This window comes from Amblyomma americanum, chromosome 10, assembly GCF_052857255.1.
Source record: "Amblyomma americanum isolate KBUSLIRL-KWMA chromosome 10, ASM5285725v1, whole genome shotgun sequence".
NCBI classification, from domain to species: Eukaryota; Metazoa; Arthropoda; class Arachnida; order Ixodida; family Ixodidae; genus Amblyomma; species Amblyomma americanum.
In genome coordinates this window covers 95,171,803-95,194,079 of record NC_135506.1, presented here as the reverse complement: position 1 = coordinate 95,194,079, position 22,277 = coordinate 95,171,803, and the positions used below count along the sequence as shown (strand labels likewise).

The following is a 22,277-nucleotide window of genomic DNA, read 5'->3' as shown; positions in this document are numbered from 1 at the left end:
GTGTATATTGAGGGATATTTCTGTAAGTAGACATTTACCGAATGTCTTCTAAACAATGGTCGCATACAATACAATTCAATAATTGATCACTTTTTTCGTTACCGGCAAGCGCTTCACACGGTCCGCCGCTACACACACACAGTTGAAATCACCCAACACCAGCTGGGTTCTGTCACAAACAAAATAATATTCAAGACGATTGAAGAACTCTTGGCATTCGGATTCTACGCTTGGTGCATACACGCAGATAACTCACCAAAACAGGTTAGAAAAGGCGAAATAAAACGACAAGAAGACGTCCACTGGTACAAGCGAAAACAGACTACAGTAATCCCTAGACTGTTGCGCATAAAAATAGCGCACCCACCCGAGGTGCCAAGAGAATGAAAAACACAAGCACTGAAGACTGGACTAAAGTGGGACACCATATGATCAGTAGCTTCCTCACTTTCTATTCGTCTCCTGGACAGCCACTATGTCAAGCACGTTGCCAGTAAGAAGGCGATTCAGGTGACATTGACGCCTCCTTGCACAAAGGCCTCTGACGTTAAAAGTAGCTACGCGCAGAACTGTATCTTGGAATGAAAGGCCTTTGACATGCAGTGCCCACTCTACAAAATCGTGAAACATTTGTAACTCACAGTGTGCAGTGTACATAGTCGCTGATTCAGGAATCCGAGTGCTGGCGTCGGGAAACCACACGGATGTCCCTCGCCATCCTTTCCGGACCAATGCACACTGTCTGCTGGGTACTTCCACAACAACAAACGTAAAAACAAAAACAAAACACGAAACATCATTGGGCAGCTACGGAGGCGGTTTCCCCGCCTGCCGGGATTCGGCAGAGAAGTTCGGCCGGGGCTTCACCGTTGAGCGTCGAGTACACGCTGCTTTAGGCGGAGGCTCATCACCACCCACACTAGGCTGCGTCTTCTCGCCGACGCTCTCTCCTCATGGGAGCGTTTCCCTTCTGACAGACTAATACCCCTGTCACACGGGCATTTCGAGGGCCCTCGAACCGATAGTCTATCGACTCAAAGGCGATCGAGCGCTGCCACACGGGCAGTTTCAATGGCGATCGAGTCAATAGCCTATCGAGTCAACGGAGTAGCGCAGAACTCCATCGAGATTTCGAGGGCCTTCGAGCGCTGCCCAAGGTTGCTAGCGTTGCTCCGAGCGGCGCCAAGCGCACTTTCGTACACGACACATTCACGGTGAAAAAACATGAACAAACATTATTCGCATAAAATTTAATGTAAGCAGCCTGTAAAATTATTTTAAAATTATATTAGACTGGTTTTAAGCGCATTAAGCGCATTCATTTTGCGTTGCAGTCTTTGCGTTGCTTGCGTACTTAACGTTGACAACATGGCGGCACCCTGCCCGCCCGCTTCACAGCGATAACAGCTTCGTCGCTAATCCCTCAAAGCAATATCGTGTTCTAAGCTGTTGTATTCGCCTTCGATTTGCCCATTCTTACTCTCGCATAAAGTTTCAAGAGAAAAATAGCTCTTGTTTTTCCGATATCATGGCGATTTCCCCGGTCTTAAGCCTGACGAAGCAGCGCTCCGACGCAGTTGGACTGGCTTGCTTTTGGCTCGTCTTGTATTAAAGTGGCTACAGCAGTGTATGCATATGTACGTCGCGTACGTGCAACTAAAAGGGTTTTTAACGACTTTCGCGTATGCCTGTATTTCAGCATTTAGTATACATTTATCAACTATTTTTGTTATTTTTGCAAAATCCAAAGTAGCGATTGTGGCGCCACTCATTTGTGGCGTAAGACACGAGAACCATTTCAATGGCCATTGAGATTTGCCGTGTAGCAGCGGCGAGTTCGATGGCGATTGAGAATCTCGAAGACCCTCGACTCGAGGGTGATTGAAACTGGCCGTGTGACAGGGGTATAACAGCTTCCTGGTTGACGTCCATGGCATCGGTGTGGTTGGCCTCCACACTCTCCGGAGGTTCGACCGCGGCTTTCGTCGCGTTTTCCGCCTTGTCATCACTTTCTTGCTGAGATTCAAGACCCGCATCTTCACTCGGCTTGACAGCACTGGTCGTCGTCGCACTCTTTTTCGATACAGGCGTAAGCAAAGGTGCCTTTTAAGCGAAAACTTGGCAAGTTGTCCTGGCTGCCTCCTCTGCATCCGTCTCGTCCATCAGCAACTCAGATGAGTCTTCACTGTTCCCGGGCCCGGCAATGCTCGCGTAAGTACGAGCACAATGGCCGTCTTCATGCCCAAACCGTCGGCAGGCACCGCACCGAGGGACCCGACACTCCTGGCGGATATGGCCTGTACATCGACCGCGGAGGCACCACGGAAGCCTGCCCGGTACGACAACCAGTGCTAACTCCCCTCCGACGTTGAGCTGATGCGGCAAGTCGTCAAGCTTCACGGCAGCTTTCATCTTCAGTGTGATAAGTCTGGTGGTTGAGCCCTTCTCCTGCACGCCGTGTACTCGCCAGCGCTCACGGGCCACTTCAGAAACTTTTCCGTACGACGCGAAGGCAACACGCACGTCCTCGTCAGGCATGTTGCAAAGCACCAAATGTAGCTTCAAACGCACGTCCTGGTTTGCAGGGTCAATTACCAGGCAGCGCCGTTCTTTCACACGCAGCTCACCGAAGCCGGCAATTTTCTTCACTGTTTCGGGTTCCATGAATGTGACGGCCCAGACTTGGCTCATGCGATACGTCCCCAGGGCGATAGCATCCTGGAGCAACGAATGCTGAGCTAACGCGTCCCGGAAATCTTCCACGCGGTACGGCCGGGTCGTGATATCCGCGTGCAAAAAAAAACTGTATTCTAAACGTAAAGCCCTGTAGGCAGCCCTCGTAAAACAACCTGATACGTATTTTGTTGTTCAGAAGACCTGTTTCCGCGGCCAGACATGGCCGCTGTAGCTGCTCCAACGGAGCCCATCATCGCACGTTCGTCACGCTCGTTTGCCGAAAGTCGAATCTCTCTCCCAACTGATCTATTTCGGCACGTGGATGGGCGTGTAGGCTGTTTGCGTAATATGCGCACTGCTCGAGAGAAAAAAAAAGCGCTGCCGAAACCCGGGATCGAACCAGGGACCTTTACATCTTCAGTCTAACACTCTCCCAACTACGCTAATTCTTTTTTTTCTTCATTGCCTGTTCTGCGGACAACAACAATACATGTTTATACATACACAAATGATACAGTTGAAAAGGCGCTTGCCGCTCTTTGGCATGCGCCGGTGTTTAAAAGCGCTTCAAATTGACGAGAGCGTGTAATACCGGCAGCCAGTCTGGCTGCTCACTGCTTGCCTTACACACTTCGCGTATGAAAGCAACACTTTCATTGAAGTACTCTCCAGCAGACCTTGGGTTCAGATCGGCATGATGCACAACTATCCTAGTGCGCCATATGCTATGGTGACATAGGGCCATAATCATATCATATGGCACCCCTCCATTATCGCTATCGAGAAAGCGGATGCCGTACGGTGTGATTGGCAAATCCTTTTTTTATGGTGCGTTGCAGTATGTCCCATAGAAAAACCGCGTCTGAACCGTCAAGAAATAGGTGGTCAATGGTCTCCGGTCTTCTACAGTGCAAACAGTTTACAGTCCACGGGACGAAGATGCCTTTTTGCTCGAGCCACGGGAGCGTCGCAGTGTGTACTTGAAAAAAGAAGCTTTTCACAGACGGCCTAACCGGCATCCGCTTTACCGTCTTCAAAACATCATTAACCCCTCCATATGGATACAATAAGCGATACATTGGCACTGGCGTACACACATCAACGACATCTTTGTACAGTATCTTTAGCGTAACATTGCTCAGATACTCAACCGAAAACCGTGCCTGAAGGAAGCGGAAGGAAAAAACGACCTCCCGTAAAAATCCGCGCACGCTTGGCCCGTTGGCCAGAGTAGATGCGACCACAAAAACAGCAAATAATCAAGCAGTCTGGTTTGAATTACTGCCCGCAGAAATCTATCAGTTTGGTCTCGCACAAACAGAAACCTGGAAACCACTTGCTTCAAAAACAGGTGGGCTAAACCCAGCCCTCCACTCTTCACTGCGCGAAACAGATTGGTGCGACTCGTGCGCTCCCATGATGAACGCCATATATACACAGCAAACACTCGGTGCACTTTTTGTATGCTACCTCTCGACGCATACATGACTTTCAGAACATACCAAATCTTTCCTACAAAAAAAAAGGTTGCAGACAGTTGATCTCGCAAATATAGAGGTCCCGCCCTCCGAACTTCGCTGTTTTTTTCCTTGATGTGTTCCGCTTCGTGCTTCCAGTATTCTGCCGTGTCTTTATAGTGCTGCAGAGGCACTCCGAGGTACTTCGTTGGCGAGAGCCACCATTGCATATTTTCAAACACAGCTGACATGAGGCCCCATTCACCGTGCCATATCCCGACTGATTTGCTCCAATTGATACTACTTCCAGTCATCTTGCAGAACTTGGTTGCCCCTTTTACTGCGTTGCTGACACTGGGCTTGTCGGCGCAGAAAATCACAATGTCATCCGCGTATGATAAAAGCTTAACTTCGCTTGAGCAAAAACTAAAACCGGTAATAGCCTTGTTCTTTATAATGCGTAAACAAAATGGCTCGAGAAACAGAGTGAATAATAAAGGTGACAAGGGACACCCTGGCCTAAAATACGATTTCACTTGGATTGAAGTGGTTGTTGTCTTATTTATAATAATTCTGGTAAAATTATTAGCGTAACATAGCTCTACCTACCGAAAAGTATCTTTCCGACGTTGACGTGTTTCAAGACACTAAAAAGGACTTCGTGGGCGACTTTATCAAAAGCTTTTTCTAAGTCCAACTGAACCATTGCTACCTTCCCACAGTACGCATCACAGCACTCTAGAACAGTTCTTGTCACGTGTACGTTAGTTTGGATATAACGTCCTCTAATGGCACATGTTTTTTGCGGTCCCACTATCTGCTGTACTACCCGTTGCAGTCTTTTACCTAATTTCGCAAAAATCTTATAATCTGTGTTAGCCAGCGTTATCGTTCGGCACGCACGCACAGACAACAGTGCAGTAGGGCAATCAGATTTGGGAATCAGCACCACATGACTCTGTCTAAAATACGGAGGCAATTCTTTTGTGTTGTATGCTTCGTCAATTACGAAATGTAGGACTATTACCACCCTGTCTTTAAAACCTTTATAAAATTCCGAATCGAACCCGTCCGGTCCTGGTGCTTTTCCGGTACTTAAGTCATCAATAACACTTTCTATCTATGTTATGGTCATTGGTGCCTCTAAGCTTTCATTCACTTCTTCTAGCTTTGGCCTGAGCTTTAAGAACTGTTTCAAATCCTTCTACGAGTTCTTGTTCCCGGCCAATCAGTTCGCAGTAATAATCTACGAATGCGCACTTAATCGATTCGCTGTCTCGCACAACTGTGTCTCTGAGCGTCATCGCTCTTATTTCGTTGCGAGCAGCATAGCTCCTTTCTTCTGACATGTATCTTGGAGTCGGGGCTTCCCCCATGTACAATCTTTCAGCACGCGCGCGTATTACCGCTCCTCGGTATCTGTCTACATCGATTATCTCAAGTTCGCTCTTCACTTCTTTTATTTCTTTATCGAACCGACCTGGTCTCGAAGCTTCTTCGTTCAAATAGCAGTCCAACTTTTCTTTTCAGTTCATTTTCTTTTTTCTCTTATTCTTGCTCCGTATGCTGAATCTTTCGATGGCAACCATTTTCGCTTCTTGTTTGAATAGTTCCCACGCCTCAGTGTAGCTTTGCGTCTTGCATGCAAGCACGTCGTTCATTTTGTCTCGCATTTTCTGTATAAAAAAATAATCATCAAGAATCTGAACATTGAACTTCCACTGATCACAGTTGAATTTCGGTGTTTTTTTCAGACCCAACGTCACAGTGACGAAACAGTGATCACTAAAGGAAACAATTTTAACATCATAAGTGGTATACGCCGGCACCAGCGTTGCTGAAACATAAATTCGGTCTAATCTGGCGAGGCTGCCTCGCTGCTGATGGGTAAAGTATTGCGACGTTGGATTAGACATAAAGTAACCCACATTCAATTCAATTTATTTCAACACTACAATGTTGAGAACCGCGAAACAAAAAGCCTTTTTTGGCTTGACAAGGTCCGCAGGCCCTTTTAGCAAGCAGTGACAGAGCATAGGGTTAGGTATTACATATTAAGCTAGGATTACCTAAGTCCTAATAACACGAGTGTCAGACATAATATATATATATATATATATATATATATATATATATATATATATATATATATATATATATATATATTATCTACGTACATATATGTGTGAAATGAAGTCAAGTGAAACAGAAAGTAAATGCAGTACATATAGCACACACGTACAATTGAAACCGAAAGAATTAACGCTAATTACTAATGCACCTTATACATATATGAAATCAACAAATGGGTCACATAACACATACTGCAATGCACAATTCGGCAAATACACTGTTACAAAAACAATTTCTTCCATTTTTGCGCAAACAAAGAAAAGATAGCTACCCAGATAGCACAATAATGAATCTTATACAGTGTTAATTTTATTTAGATAAGATGGTAATGTAAAGCGCAACATTTGGTTTGTGTAATTAGTCCTTGCCCGTGGCATCTCCCAGAGTTCGCAACTGCGCGTATTTAGCTTCTCATCTCTACGTTTTAAGTTCGATATAGTATTTAACGTGTTATTATTTCTTTTAATACCTGTCTTATATCGGTGAATTAGTGTTTGCTCATAAATATCAGGCATAGGATGTAAATTAAGCTTTTTGAAAAGTGGGTGCGTATGTGTGTCGTGGGGAACGTCCAGAATGCTACGGACGGCCCGTTTTGTATTCTGTGTAATGTGGTGATATTAGAAAGTGTCGTAGTACCCCAAACAAGATGGCAATGATGAATTTGGCTGAGAAGCAAGGATTTGTATAGAAGAAGTTTGATGCTTTTAGGGAGAAAATATCTTAACCTTCATAAAATTCCACTCACACGGGATATTTTCGCAGCGACTAAATCCACACGCAAATTCCACGACATATGTTGTTCGAATACAACCCCAAGACATTTAACAGTAGGCACAATCGGAACAATAGATTTATTAAGTTGTAATGTTAGGTCTGTAGCGACATTACGATTTCTCGGTCTGAACAGAACAGCTGTTGTTTTCTTAATATTTATACTAAGTGAATTTGCGGTAGACCACGAGGAAAGTTTTGTTAGTGCTTCATTTGCGATACCGATAGCCTCTGTGGAATTCGGTGCGGTAACCAGAATAGTTGTGTCGTCCGCGTACATAATAAATTTCACATTATCATCTATAGTAACTAAGTCATTGATATAAATACAAAAAAGCAGGGGCCCCAGAATACTTCCTTGTGGCACTCCCGCGTGAACTGGCTTTAAATTAGACACATATCATTCTATGATCACTTGTTGCATAAGGTGTTGCAGATACGACTGTATTAATTCAAGAAATACGCCACGAAATCCATAATGTTCAAGTTTGTTGAGTAGTGTGGAATGATTTATACAATCAAACGCCTTCGAATAATCAACAAGGATGCCCAGATTACATAATTGCTGTTCAAACGACTGCAATTTAATTTCCTTTAGAGTAAGTAAGGCAGTTTCTGTCGACTGCCCTTTCAAAAAGCCATACTGCATACTAGTTATAAGGCCGTGTTTGATCAGAAACGATGTCATGCGGGCATGTACTAGTTTTTCTATACCTTTAGAAAAAATAGGCAACACAGATATTGGACGGTAGATTGTCAGTTCGTTTTTATCACCACCTTTGTACAAAACTACTACCTTCGCAACCTGAAGTCTTTTCGGGAACGAGCCCCTGGAAAATATCAAGTTGATTATGTGTACTAATGCAGGTATAATCAAGTCCAGGACATGCTTAATTGGCATGATCTCGAATCCTTCGACGTCACAACATCTGCTGTTTTTGAGAGACATAAATGTAGTAAATACCTCGTTTTGCGTAGTAGGCGATAAAAATGCAGATTGTTTAGTCCTGCAGCGAAGATAACTCAAAGAATTAGGATCATGAGTACTGTTTACTAAGGTTGTGAAATAGTTATTAAATGTATTTGCACGCGTCTCATTTGATAAAACTTTATCAACTAGTGTAATTTTTGTTACAGTCGTGTTCTTATCTCCTCGCCCAAGAAAACCATTAATACGCTTCCAGATAACATCAGATTTCTTTATTACGTCATTATTGAACAAATTATTCAAATACTGTCCCTTGTCTTTACGTAAAAGACTATTTGCTTTGTTCCTTTGCACCTTAAATTCATGCAAAGCTTTTTCAGTCCTGGTGTCAATAAAAGTCTTGTAAAGGCCGTTTTTGGCACGAATTTCACGGATACAGTTTTTATTTATCCATGGCTTTTTGGATTTACGTGCTGGTTTACCCACTTTGTATTTGAAGCATTTATCATAGCTATCCTTAAACCTAGCGCAAAAGTATTCATAAGCAGTTTCTGGATCACTGGCACGCATCAGTTCTGACCAATCTATTAGCGATATTGCCTCACGAAAATACTTCAGGCTTTGCATACTGACATCACGAACCATTTGTGGTAAACGGTGTTTGGATGTTGAAGGTGAACACTGGGTCATCAAAAGAAGTATTGGAAGGTGATCACTTATATAAGCACTCACAGCACCACATAAAATGTCAGAATGGTGGATGTTGCTTATGAAGACGTCAATTAATGTCGATGTAACTATTGAAATACGAGTCGGACTATTTATAACATTTTCAAAACCATTTGATTCGATTGTCTTGCTAAGTTCTTCTCGAGAAGTAGAAGCCTTTAAGAAATCAATGTTTAGGTCCCCTGCCAGAATTAACTTATAACCATTATCAGTCACCCAGCAGAAGCATTTTTCCATAAAAGACAGAAAGTTCTGCGTGCTCGATCCTGGTGGTCGATGTAGGACGCAGAAAACATTATCGTTGCACTGAAGAGTAAGCACTTCTTAATCCAACGTAACAAGAGAAAAAGATGCAAGAATGTTGCAACGGAGTGTGCTTTTTGCATTAACAGAACGCCACCTCCTCTTCAACATGATCGATTCATAAAAAACGTTGTGTAGCCAGGCAACTTAAGGGCTTCCGATTCACATTGATACCATGTTTTTGTCACCATTAATATGTCAGGAGAAAAGCCAAACGCAGCGATAAGTGCAAGAATCTGTTCCTCTTTATTTCGGGCAGACTGCGCATTAAGATGGATAAAAGATAGGCAGTTCTTATTTTCGGCATACGGGCTGCCAACTTCATGCGGCGCAAAATATGATGAGTGCGTAGCGCTTCCAAACATGACGTCATCATTAGTAGCCATGAAACCTTGGTTAGTCAATTTTTATCCAGATCAGAAACATGCATTACTTGCAGTGACCGGGAGGATTCACTTTTCCTAGCGAAAATCTTCCCGTCCCACGCCCAAGCGAAACGCCAATTCTTTTCCCTTTTTCGCTCGATCGTCATGCCCAAAAGTTTTTTCAATTCAGAGGACAGGTGTTCATTCACAAACACAGCCCAAGAGGTATGTAGCAAAGTTCAGAGGCTGATAGTCGCTTCTTTCGAGTTTTGTTGAGGACAGCGTCGCGTTTTGATCGGCTGCGGAACTGTACCACAGTGTTAGACTGCCCAGGATCCGTCGTAGGAATTCTGGGACAGATCTCAACATCATTTTCACTAATAGGCTCACCTACAACTTCTCCGACTTTTTTCAGAATGGCTGAAAGGTTCTCGCCTGTGAAGCTGGAACACCTTCTACACACTCGTTCAGAAACACTGAACTCGCGTCTCGAACCGGTGCCTGTCTCGCTCGATCTTCTGATCTGCACACACAGTTAAAATACCCCAACATAACAATGATCCTTCCATCACTGTCTAGGTGTCGATCAACACTTTCAAAAAACATTTTTCGTGCACTTACACTATTTGGAACAAATAAACAAATAACTCGGAACTTATTTGCATGTAGAACAAAGCCCCACACAATGAGGTGGCCACTGTCACTAGCGTAAACACTCTCTATAAACACTTCAAGGGAATTTGTAACAAATAAAGCACACCCACCCGCTATGCCAATGGCGTGAGAAATGCACACATTATACCGCGCTCTGAAAGATTCCACCATGCGGTTCGTTGCCTCTTCACTTTCAACTTTCGTTTCTTGAACAGCAATTACATCTAAGTCATGTTCCATGAAAAGCCGGCGAAGTTGGTACTGCTTCCTACGATTAGACAAGCCGCGCAGGTTAAACATGCCCACGTGTAAACTTGTTTCTAGGTTGACTGCCATTTTTCCTTAAAGAAGCACCCGAACCGCACAGTATCACCTTCACTACAGTATCTATCATCAAAGTAGCATTTCCAACAACCTGGACAGTCGCTTGCGCCCTTCGGCTGATTGAGACGGCGCTTATGTCGCCGCAAGAAAGCGTCTGTACAGCGCCTCCTCTATTTTTACAATGCCAACCGAATCGCCCGCTTCGCAATGGGAGCCGCCGGTACGCCTCACTTCAGTTAGTTGCCGCGCTGCGGCGCTACCCAGATAGTTGGACTGCTTGCGTCATGTTTACGTATAGGCGCGCGCTGTTGGCATTCTGGGCTGCGTTCCAATACTCTAGACGTCTAACAAGACGTCTAGTGTGACGTCTAGGAAGCAGTCTACATGTCCATGTATTGGAACTTGTCTACTGCTCACGCCGCCTCGCGGCATAATAATGTAACTAAAGCTCATGAACAGTTGTACTACTATTTTTCACAAACTGAGCAATAACGATAATTAAAAACGTGTTTTCAACAAGTTTACACATTTCTTCTGCAATGACTTTGCGCGTAAACCGGACTGGTGGATGTGCCTATCGGTCAGTCTACTTGTAGCAGACGGGGCCGCTCTCCGAAGACGACGCTAAAGTGATATGCGATTATTCTTTTATTATTGATGCTAAACTGTACATGCTCCTCGAACGTGCTCGTCCAGACGGTCCTGTAAACATAAGAAAGAATACAAAAGACTGTGATCAATATGCGCAAAATGCGATACGGCTAATATACACTGCAACAGGAAAACACATACGTGATATTAAACCTGCTGTCTGCCGTACGTGGCACTCGGAGACAGCGAGAGACCTAAATACAGCAGCGATCTTTAATCCTGCAAAGACTAAAATCAATTCGCAACATGCCGGTGTACTTGTTCTGAGAGTGTAAAGATAAAAAAGAATGCACGCGAAAGAGTTGGTGCAACTAATACAGCAACAGAAGAACACATTTGTTAACCGTCACGCCAGCCGTCTTAACGCCCGGCGAGGAAACCAACGACAGCGACGAGTATTCTCTAAAATAAAGGTGCTAATTAAGATCCGGCATCTGACGCAAACAGACCTACATCGTCCGCTGCTGTAGCAAAGCTCTCAACTGCACGATTTTCTCCTGCGTGATTCACTGCTAGGAATCGCACGTCCACGAAGATTAATTAGCCACTAGTTTGCGTACCAAATAACATAATGGAATGACTCACATTTTTCCTTTCCTATACTCCGTGTACAGTCCGACACCCGCAAGAGCACGACTCGCTCATCCGCGTACATCAGCTCCGCCATATTTAGACAGCAAGTTAGCCTGCATCGATGTGGACTTCGGCGAAGCAGTCTTATGAGACTGCTTCGCCGAGAAATGGAACGCGTCCCAAGATGGCGGCTGTCCGGCTAGACGTCTAAGTAGCCGTCTTCTTGGGAGTATTGGAACGCAGCCCTGGTTATCAGCTCTGCCCCTCTCCTACTCCATGCGTCTGTCAGATTCTAGCTTCGTACCCCTTCTTGTGTAGCTCTCGTTTCATCCGCGGCGCGGCGCTTCTTCCAGCGCCAGCGGCTGGAGCTTTGCTCGCTGTTCGCAGAGGCGGGCTGAGGCGTTCGCGCTGCTGATCACTTGACGATTGCGGCTGGCATATTTGAGGCGCTGCTTGGAGTGTTTGCGCCACTTATTAATACGAAAGCAACTATAGGCTCATGACTACAGGGCCGATTTGGACCAAATCTATGTTCAACCTAATGTCACTACGGCCAACACGATGGTGACCTCCAAATTTGACCTCCCCACCCCCGAAATGTGAATTGGACAGATTTGGACCAAAATCGATTTTCAAACTAATTTTACAACGACGAACACGATAGTGACTCTAAATTTGGCCTAGGCCGCTCCAAAATTTGCCCCCACCTCGAAATATGACCTAGAAGCAGACATTCACCCAACTGATTACGTTACATTCAAGTAAACATATTAGAACATTCATAAACAATTGTGCACTCTTTAACCAACATCTCCACCACACATCAGCGACACAAGCAGCAACACCGCGCAAAAGGTTTTCGCCTCACCGCACTTTCGGTCAACAAAGTGCCCCCCCCCCCCCCTGAATATTTGCTGTTCCTTAAAGCGTTGCAAGCTGTTACTTGACTTCGTTTCGTGGCCGCATTGTTAAACAAAAATTGTTTTGGGCGGGTAAATGATGTGGTCCGCGAAGCTGACAAACTGTTGTCATCGTAGCAGCAGTAAAATGGCACCATTTATTATGTGCCTTACGTCTGCTGCTTTCAGTTTTGCGTGAAGTCTGGGAGTTTTTAAGCTTATCTATGTGGAGCTGAAGAATTCATGGCATAGAATGTATAAAAGAAGGCGGTGTTTACGTACGTTTATTTACATATATTTACAACTATATACAGTAATAACACATACAAGACTTTGCATGTGTCTGATGCTATATACATTACAACTCTTTGCATCTACAGCCATTTACACTTACAGAATTCCTGTCTATTAACTTTCATTGACAGTCAGACGAAATTTTCAGTGTAGGACCACCACTTTCGTACACGGGATCAGGACGAAGCACCTCGTACGCGAGCGAATCGCAACAGCGAACGAAACAAAACTCACCTAGCGCATGGATGGAGCCGCAGCTATCTCTCTGTACTGGGCTAGCTCCATCATCCAGCTCTTATATGTGGCTGGCCGGACTCAGCAATAAATGTGATGCCACCTTTACCAACATCCATGCACCCTCAACATCACATATAGTCACAGTTCGCAGCTCCAGTTTTCTATTATAACTCGAACGATTTATCCGCCAATCATCGAGATGGTGGCTAACTCTGGATCCGGAAGGCGATGACTTGGAGATATGCACAGTTGCAATAGTTTTTCCTCGGCGGCAGTGGGGAAAAAAGCTTTTGTCGAACAACTTCTGGGGGTCACTTTAGCAGAAATTGAAGTGACACTGCATAATGATGTAGAGCAGTTCACATTGCTTGACATCGAGGAAGACACGATGCCTGTTTTTAGCATCTTTTCCAGTCCTGATATTACACTGACCGCATTCATAGTGTCGTTGCAACCAGCGGACCTTCGCAAAAATCCGAATAATGCCTCAATTGGATCACTGGAAAACTTTAGAGTTAGCAGAAGTTTGTAGCCCTTGTCCTTCAATAAAAAACGCATGCACTCCACATTCGATTTGGTGGTGAGCAAGAGTGCGTGGTGTGTCTCATTGCTGAGGTAGCTAGCTCTGTTGGCTGCTTTCTTGTTTCAGCCTCGACAGGTAAGAAATGAACTCGTGCTCGAGCCATTCTAGTCTCGGGTCCTCGGTGTCGGTGAACGGTCGGCTGTCCGGGTCGTTCTTGTGAATATGTTGCGTTGTATTGCTAACATCCATGAGGACGAACCACCGGCGCATTACCAGCATGAATTCGACCGTTGGGCCCACTAACACGAACTCCGCATCGCATGTGTGTCCGGCCTGACTTTTCATGTATTCCAGGGCTGCTGTAACCGGAGGAGAAAAAATCTGTACAGCAGTATTTACGCTCATCTTCTCGATGTAGGACAGATACAAGTGGCGACGCATGAGGAACCTCACCGGCTTCACTGTTGAGCCTCGCTGCATTTTGTTGAGCTTCTTCAGCGGTGTCGCTGTAATCTGTTTGTTGCCCCCCATATCCTTTTCCAGGAACTGCGACCTTACATTCGTTATGATGTGGCTCTGGTCGAATGCAAGGAAAATGCGCCTGGACTCGTCCAAAGGGTGTGGAGCAATGGCCGTGGCAGCCCCTTTGCAGATGATGCCCATTGCAGCGACATTGCTTTTATGGTTGTCTGTCTCTAAGCGCACGATCTCAAAACCAATTTCTTCAGTTTTCTTGATGACGTACGTCATGGTCTCAGCAAGCTGGACTCCGGTGCTAACTTTGTGAAGAAATAGTCGACAGGAATCTTAAAGCGTGCGCTAAGACCACAGAGCAAAAAACATAGCAAACTGCTGGCAAGTTCATAATTTTCGGTGCCCACCAAGTGCTGTAATTCTGGGCTCATGTCGACTTCTCCCAAAAAAGCGTCACGCTGCTTATGATACAGCAGCCGTTCCTTGATTCGCATTTCATCAACTACTAAGCTGCACGCTCTTCTCTGCGGAGCAGTTAGGGTCAGCAATTCTGCCTCCAGCCTGCAGCTTACGACAGTACTGAAACCGACTTGTCCGGCTGTGAATCCAAGGAACTTTTGCAAAGTGCTCTGGCAAGGCAAACGAATGAGGCATTCTGACCGCAGGTATTCGTACGCCTTTGCAGAGAGGCTGCGGAGGATGGTCGAATATTTGATTGTCGCTTCCGACCATAACGGCCGTTTTCGTCCGTAGTTCTTCACTTGATCGTGCATAAATGACGCTTGCAGATCGTTTTCCATGGAAGCTTCTACAATTCGCCAGAATGCGCTCACTCCAGAATCTTCTTTCAACTTGCGCACCTCTTCCTTGTAACGTACCATCGTATGCGTAAGGGTGTTTATCTTTTGTAGAAGGGCTCTTTATTTACGTTTCCATTTCCTGCGTTCCACCACGATTCTGAAACTTGTTTTGATGGGGTCATGCTGACAGCTGTGACTTCTTTTCGGTAACGGTGTTAAGTTTCGGCGCACGGACACTCTGTTGGCGTCCCTCCGACCACTGCCAATCAGTGAAAGCGCGTTTGTTGCAGTATACATCGCTTGCGGGTGGGATGCAGGGATGAGAGAAGTGGTAGGTTTCAAAAGCGTGTTCACAGAAGGTGATCCCACGACCAACGGGCTCGGGGGTGCATGGTTTTGTTGCCGAGATACATCTGCCGAACTGGTCATTTCTGCGCAAGGTGTAACTACGGTCACAGCGTTGAGTGTTCCTGGCTCTGTAGACGCTCCTTCAGCCGTCGACGTAAAATCCTGTGAGATGTTGTGCAAGGATGGTACTGAAGAGGCGACAGAGCTGGTTACATCCATGTGGTCACCGGTGATGTAAGGAACAAAACCACCAAACGTGCCTCCCGCGGCATACACAGAGAGCTCATCACAACTGGTTTGGAGCTCTTCCTTGCGAGGCTTTTTGACTGCTACGCCGTCCTTGTCCAGTTCGTCGCCCGCCTCTGGCAGACGTTTGGCCGGAATATAACTGCAGCTTCCAGGCGTGCTCGCTGCTTGCATTTGCGGGGCACATGAGGTGAGAATACTCGGAACTGACCCTTTTTTCAGTGTGCGCCTCTTGCAGCCCTCTCTGAAGTCCTCAGGTAGAAAATGCTTGCTGCAGACGGTGGAGCGAGACGACGCGTAGTTGGGTGGCCAGTCCTTGCGTCCGATCACTTTCAGCCATTGCGCACGCAGCACATCGTCACTGGGAATGTCGTGAAACAATACATTAGCATCGATGCTGTCTGTCCTCGACCTGCACGATGTCACACAGCAGTAACGCATCGTGCACCAAAAAACGGAATCCCGCACACTGCACTGTGTCAGCTTAGGAAAAGAAGCAAGGAATACGAGGTAAAAGCTAGCTTCCAAGCTTTGAAGCTGAAGACGTGAACACGTATCTGATCTCGAGCAGTTACTGAACCGGTTGGTATGAAAATTCGCTTTGGTCACGCTCACTCATCGATGTTACGATGACTGCGTCTGACCACGTGCTGAAGCGGACATGATTTTTGTTTTATTTACCTCTTCTTCTACCAGCGTTTTTTCATTTTTGTATCGCTTTCTCAGCCGTTTGTTGCCGTCAGCACCGAGCAGAACGTCCGTACAGTGAGCCGCCGAAAGTGAGTTTCCTACGTACGCACCCCTTAACTGTTTTTCCCACCGCGCCCTCTATTTCTAAATATAGAGGAGGCGCTGGTTTTTCCGAAGCTCGCCCCACCTCTTGCCTCCCTAAGTCGCCAATAAGGTTTTTACACCCGACGAGAAATTTTATTTAATAGCGCAGGAAGAACAGCAGATACCCGAAAGGGTACATCGTCCATAGCTGGTTTGTGGTGAAAGTAACCAAGACTTCCACGTTGTAGGAAGTTCAGTACGTTTGCCATTGTGAATCTTGATCTAGCAGTGCTCCAGGGGAAGACCCACAAATCTCCATGGCCTTTCTGCAAGGAATTCAGCCGGCTGTTTGGAAGCGGCAACGGTGAAGAACTGAACTCTTGAAAACAGAGCAAACCCCTGTTTTGATGCTTAAGGGCTTTGTTACGTGGCCGACGAGTGCACTGACCTCAACGGACGCGAAATCCTGAGCCACTGCATACGCTGCACACGAGCTCAAATTAGCAACGCAAAAACATCTTTTAGGAAAGCACCGCGCCTATGAAGCATTAAACATCCACTACTGCTGCATGTTATCTTATTTGTCGTGAAAATTTATAAGAGACTATTTAGCGACGACGCGCCTATGTTATTGTAGCAACAATACTCCCAATTCGCACAGTATCACACAAAGTGCGAGGTGCTGGCCAAGAATGCCCTTCTCTATTAAAATTTCTGTAGCGCGTGGTGTTCTCGTCGAAGCAGCGTGTTGTATTCTCCGAAGCACCATGGCACGCACGCCTTTACTACATGCGTACAACCTTATTCAAACATTTTAGGCGATAATAGGTTGATTAATTGGGGCATGCCGTAATCGAGTCGTTTCGTAATGCAGGCCTCCAGATTAACGTTTGCTTAAGTGTCAATACACGAGCGTTTTTCCATTCACTGTTTACCAAAATGAGGCCACCACGGTCGTGGGTTGAACACGCAATCGCTGCTAAGCAGAATACTACGACGAATAAATCTCATCATCACATAATTATAAAATGAGGATGAACCGGTAACCTGGCAGCCAGGAAGTGCTTTGGCATCACTTGCGGTGAGATGCATTTGAGAATAGAATGCGCGTTTCGCTTCTCAAAACAATTGTTGCGGACAGATGCCACGAACCGAGAAAAACAATGTCGTCGTACCGATGACAGCTTACCCTGGGAAAACTAGAGCGACGGCTTGAAACTGTTGATACTTAAGAGTTTAGAAAAATGCCTTCTCGTGAGGATTTACGACATTTAAAATGTTTTTTTCTTTCTCTCATATTCGTTACTAAACATGATTAAAACACAAACCAATATCGCAAACCTATTACTAACTACCTTTGCCCTGTGATTTCACATTTCCGCCAAGAAGTTTCAGTGCCTCTTCCGGAATGTTTCAGCACTGTAGCTCAAATAGATACACGATTCGAACAAGTCGCCACAATCTTTTGTAGCTAACACTGCTGTACCCCACTCTCTGTGGCACCTTTTAAAACCAGCGCCTGCAGTGGCTCCACGATGAGCAGCGCCACGCACGGCGCGCTCGATGACGCGTCAATTCCTTACACGGCCGGGCTCGAGTAGCGGCGGCGGCGCGCTCCTCGAGACCGGTCGCCTACCTGACAGGCAGCCTGATTAGTATGAGGGATGCAGAGCGCCGCCTCACGAAGAAAGAGGCAACGTTTCAAAAACTGTCTTCGTCCGTTTTCCGTCGTCAGGCGCCACTCAGATGGTCACTCTCCCTCACAAATGTAGAGCAGGCGCCAAGGCTAGCCGACGGGGAGAGTAGGAAAGGAGGATAGGAGAGGGTGTTGGACGGTCGGATCGGCCGCATTCGGCAGGCATTGTGAAAATAGAGGGTCTGTACCTTAGTCGTTGTCGCTCGCTGGCGGGTTCGACACACTCACTTGGCGTCGGGTCACGTCGGCGGCTTCCGCTCGGGCCGAGGCTCGGGCGGAATTTTGGGTGCCGGCTTCAATGTTGATCTTCTGTTTGGCATACTTTCCACAGGCGGCTCCCCGATATCGTCGTGAAGTCGCTTCGCCGCGGTGGCCCCGACGCTCGACAACACAACGTCTTCAGTTCCCTGAGCGTGACGGTCGCAGTGTGAGGGGCGTTAATCATCTTTTCGTCATTCTTTTCGGCGTAGTCGTTGGTGGACGTTGTAGCGCTCCCCGGCTTACCCTCCTCTGTTGGTACGCTCTGTGCCTCTTCATCCGCAAGGGGAAGCGGGCTAATGGCGTCTTGAGCTGGCGGTTCAGTCGCACCACCAGCTGCTTCTTCTGCATCGGCCTGATCCATGAGGTGCTCAGCTTGGACTTCATTGCTTGCACCGAATCCTGTTACATTGGCGTACGTTCGAGTGCACTTGCTCTCATTAGGCATAACGGCGGGCGTCCTGGTACGACCAGTCGAGCAGTACTTCCGGCAATACGTACTTGATGTGGCACATCCGCGATAGTCAGTCCGGGCTTCAGTTTAAGGCCGAAAGTGCGGGTACAATAGCCCTTGTCAGCAATGCATTGAACGCGCCAGCATTCCCGAGACAGGTCCGTTACTTTCCCGTACGGGGCCAGCGCAGAACGAATATCTTCGTCTGGAGCGTTATGCAGCACCCAATGCAGCTTCAACCGCACATCCTGGTTGGTCGGGCCAATTACAAGGCATAATTTCTCCTTAACTTTCACTTCGCCAGCTTCCAGAATTTTCTTCGTCACTTCTGGGCTACTGAAGGTGTACGCCCACACGTGGTTCATCTGAAACGCCCCCAACTTCGGGGAGCAGACCCAGGCGAACCAACGTGTCGCGAAAGTCTTCAACACGAAAAGGTCTGGCTTTCAAATCACTGTGAAGAAAGACGGTATTCAAAACGGATGCACCTGTTGGAATTTGCCGCAACACAACTTGATAATCCTGGGAATCTTGAGCAAAAAGCCTGTTTCCGCGGTCCTGCTGGGCCGTTGACACCGCTCCAACAGAGCTCATGATAACGCGTCCGTTCGCTAGCGCGGCCGGAAGCAGAATCAACTGCGCTAATTCAGCACGTGGATGCTGGACGTAGGCTCCTGCTTGCGTTCTATGCTCACTGCACAAGCGAAACAAGAAAAGCGTTGCCGAAACCCGGGATCGAACCAGGGACCTTTAGATCTTCAGTCCAACGCTCTCCCAACTGAGCTACTTCGGCACGTGGATGGGGGTCGTAGGCTGCTGCCTGCGTACTATGCGCACTGTTCGAGCGAAAAAAAAACGCTGCCGAAACGTGGAATCGAACCAGGGACCTTTAGATCTTCAGTCTAACGCTCTCCCAACTGAGCTATTTCTTTTTTTCTGTATTGCATTTTGACAAAAGGTACAAGCGAATAAAACATGTCAGCAACACTTGTACTGACACGGTGAGTTAAAACTTTTTCAGTTCACCAGGTCATCATGCATATTTATCCATGTTGGCGGATCAGGCAGTGCCCGATACACTTCCCTCAGTCTTATGAGACCTTCAATGGAAAGCTCGCGTGGAGACCTCATAACTACATTCGCATTGTTGAACTGTGTCCTTGTGTTCCATAAACTATGGAGGCCAAGGAGAAATATTGTGTCATTAGGGATGTCCTGTTTTCTTACCGGTAAATACCTGATGCCCTGCGGATGTAATGGTAAATCTTTCTTTAAAGTTCTTTGAAGCATATCCTATAAAAAAATACCATCCCAAAAATCTAAAAACACGTGATCTATTGTTTCAGGTTTTTTACACAAAAAGCCGGTCTGTCGACCAAGGTACAATGAGACCTTTTTCATGCATCCATGTTTTTACCGGCAGTGTGCCTGTGTGAAGTTTAAAGAAGTTTTTAAAGATGGGTACAGTGGCATGCTTTTGACCCTTTTGAGCACATCTGCTCCTGGGCGTCCACAGTATGACAAACGGTAAATGGGTACAGGGAGCATTGTTTCTATTAGATCACTGTACAGATTTTTAATACTGACGTTGGAGAAGTACTGCATTGAAAATCGCACCTGTAACGTTGTGTACGCAAGCAAACTTCGCGCAGGTAACCTCTCACGGTCCCAGGCATTTCTTCAACCGAGCATGCTACAAATCCTGTTAGCAATCGACATAAACGAACTTGCATAACAGTGCGAAGAAAAGTGTCGTTCTGGTCGCGAAAAAACCTAAAGCGAGACACGATTTGTCGTACAAATAAATGAGCCAGACCGAGACCTCCTCTCTTCACGGGCATGAATAAGTTTGTTCGACTGGTTCTTTCCAAAGTCGACGCCCAAATAAAAACGGCAAAAACCCTGTGAATCTTTTGAATACTGATCCGCGTGGATCCAACACATTCAAGACATATCATATCTTGGAGATGAGAAACAGGTTACACACGGTGGCGCTACGAGAACATTGATAGTTGTCGCCCCTGCCACGCACTGGCATTTTCGTGTGCCATTGCCGCCTGTTCACTCCAGTATGGTTCGTGTCTGCTGCAACAATCCAGCGGCACGCCAAGATACGCCGTCGGAGTAGTGGCCCATCGAAGTCGAGGGTAGTAGTCTGGCGCTTCCCCCCAGTCACCATGCCAGAATTCATAACTCTTCTCCCAATTTATTTGCGCCCCGATGCATTTGCAAAACTCCGCAACGACCGCCGTGGCTTCACTTATACTCTGTCTACTTGAGCAGAACACAGCGATGTCGTCGGAGTAAGCAAAGATTTTCGCGTGAGCCAGACAGAGGGGCACGAGATAGACTGCGAACAAGAGGGATGACAATGGACATCCCTGCCTCGCTGAAAATCGTACGTACAGGCTTTCAGTGAGCTCCCCATTAACAATGACGCGCGTTGTGCGTTTTCGTACGCCATTCGTACGCACTCCGATATTACACAGCCCACACTAGCATGACCTAGCAAGCTGAACAGAACATCATGTGACACACGGTCAAAAGCCTTTGCGAGATCTAGCTGCATTATTGCCACCCTGTCGCCAAGTGCGTCGCAACATTCAAGAACACTTCGCGCTGTGTGTATATTATTGGCGAAGCTCCGACCCTTGATACCGCAAGTTTGATGACTCCCAACAAACATTGTTATGACACCCTGAATCCTCTTTGCCAGAACCTTCATGAATATCTTATAGTCTACGTTGGTGAGGCTTATCGGGCGATAAGACCCCACCAACAGACGTTTTTCTGGATCAGAGAACTTCGGTATGAGTACAATGTGCGATGTTGTGAAAGACAATGGCGTACAGTTTTCCTCATATGCTTCGAGAAGAACTCTAATCAAAATCTGGGCATTCTCTGTCTTGATATGTTTGTAAAAGGCGGCTCCTAAACCATCAGGGCTGGCTGCTTTACCCAATGGCACTTGATCTATTGCTTCCTCTAACTCTTTAACGGATATTGGCTGTTCAAGACGAATTCTGACTTCATCGTAGAGCCTTGGCATAAGCGATAAAAAATCTTTTTGGAAACCTGCCTCCGCCCTTCGCGTGTGACCCAGCAAGTCGTTGAAATGATCTCTGATTACGCGCTTGATAATATCGTTATCGGCCGACACCTCGTCGCCGTTTTGTATCCGGCGTATTTCTTTTTGGCAGGCGTATCTTTTTTCTTCGCATAATGCTCCTTTCTTGGCAAATCACCTGCCCACAGTTTCTCGGTGCGTGCGCGCATCACCGCTGCGCTGTGCTTCTGCATGTTTTTTCCAACTGCACTTTTGTATTACTTATTTCTTTAAAAAAAGTTCCTGACTGAGAGTTTTCAACACTAATGTGCAGCGCAAGCTGCTCACGGAGCTGGGTTTCCTTGTTTTTTTTTTTCAAACCTTATAACGCTGCTTGTTTCAATTGCCCTCATTTTGGCAAACTGCTTAAATTCTTCCCACTGAACAGCGTAACTTGCGGGTTGCTCCATGAGCAGCTTTTATAGCTCTTTTCCTACGCCACTGACAAAGCCTTCTTGCTCCAATAACTTTATATTGAGTTTCCATAAAGCCCAATTAAAGCGCTTTTTACAGCGTTTACTGCCAAAGTTTGCAACCACTAGGCAATCGTCGCTAAATGGCACCGGTTTGACTTCGTACGAGGTGCACAAAGGAAAAAAGT

At 46.3% G+C, this 22,277-nt stretch overlaps 1 non-coding gene across 1 annotated transcript; it reads right to left on the bottom strand.

Moving 5' to 3' along the window:
• Positions 1–19,290: 19,290 nt before the first annotated feature.
• Positions 19,291–19,363, bottom strand: TRNAF-GAA (transfer RNA phenylalanine (anticodon GAA)). Its single transcript has one exon. It is a non-coding gene; the product is annotated as a tRNA-Phe (tRNA).
• Positions 19,364–22,277: the final 2,914 nt, after the last annotated feature.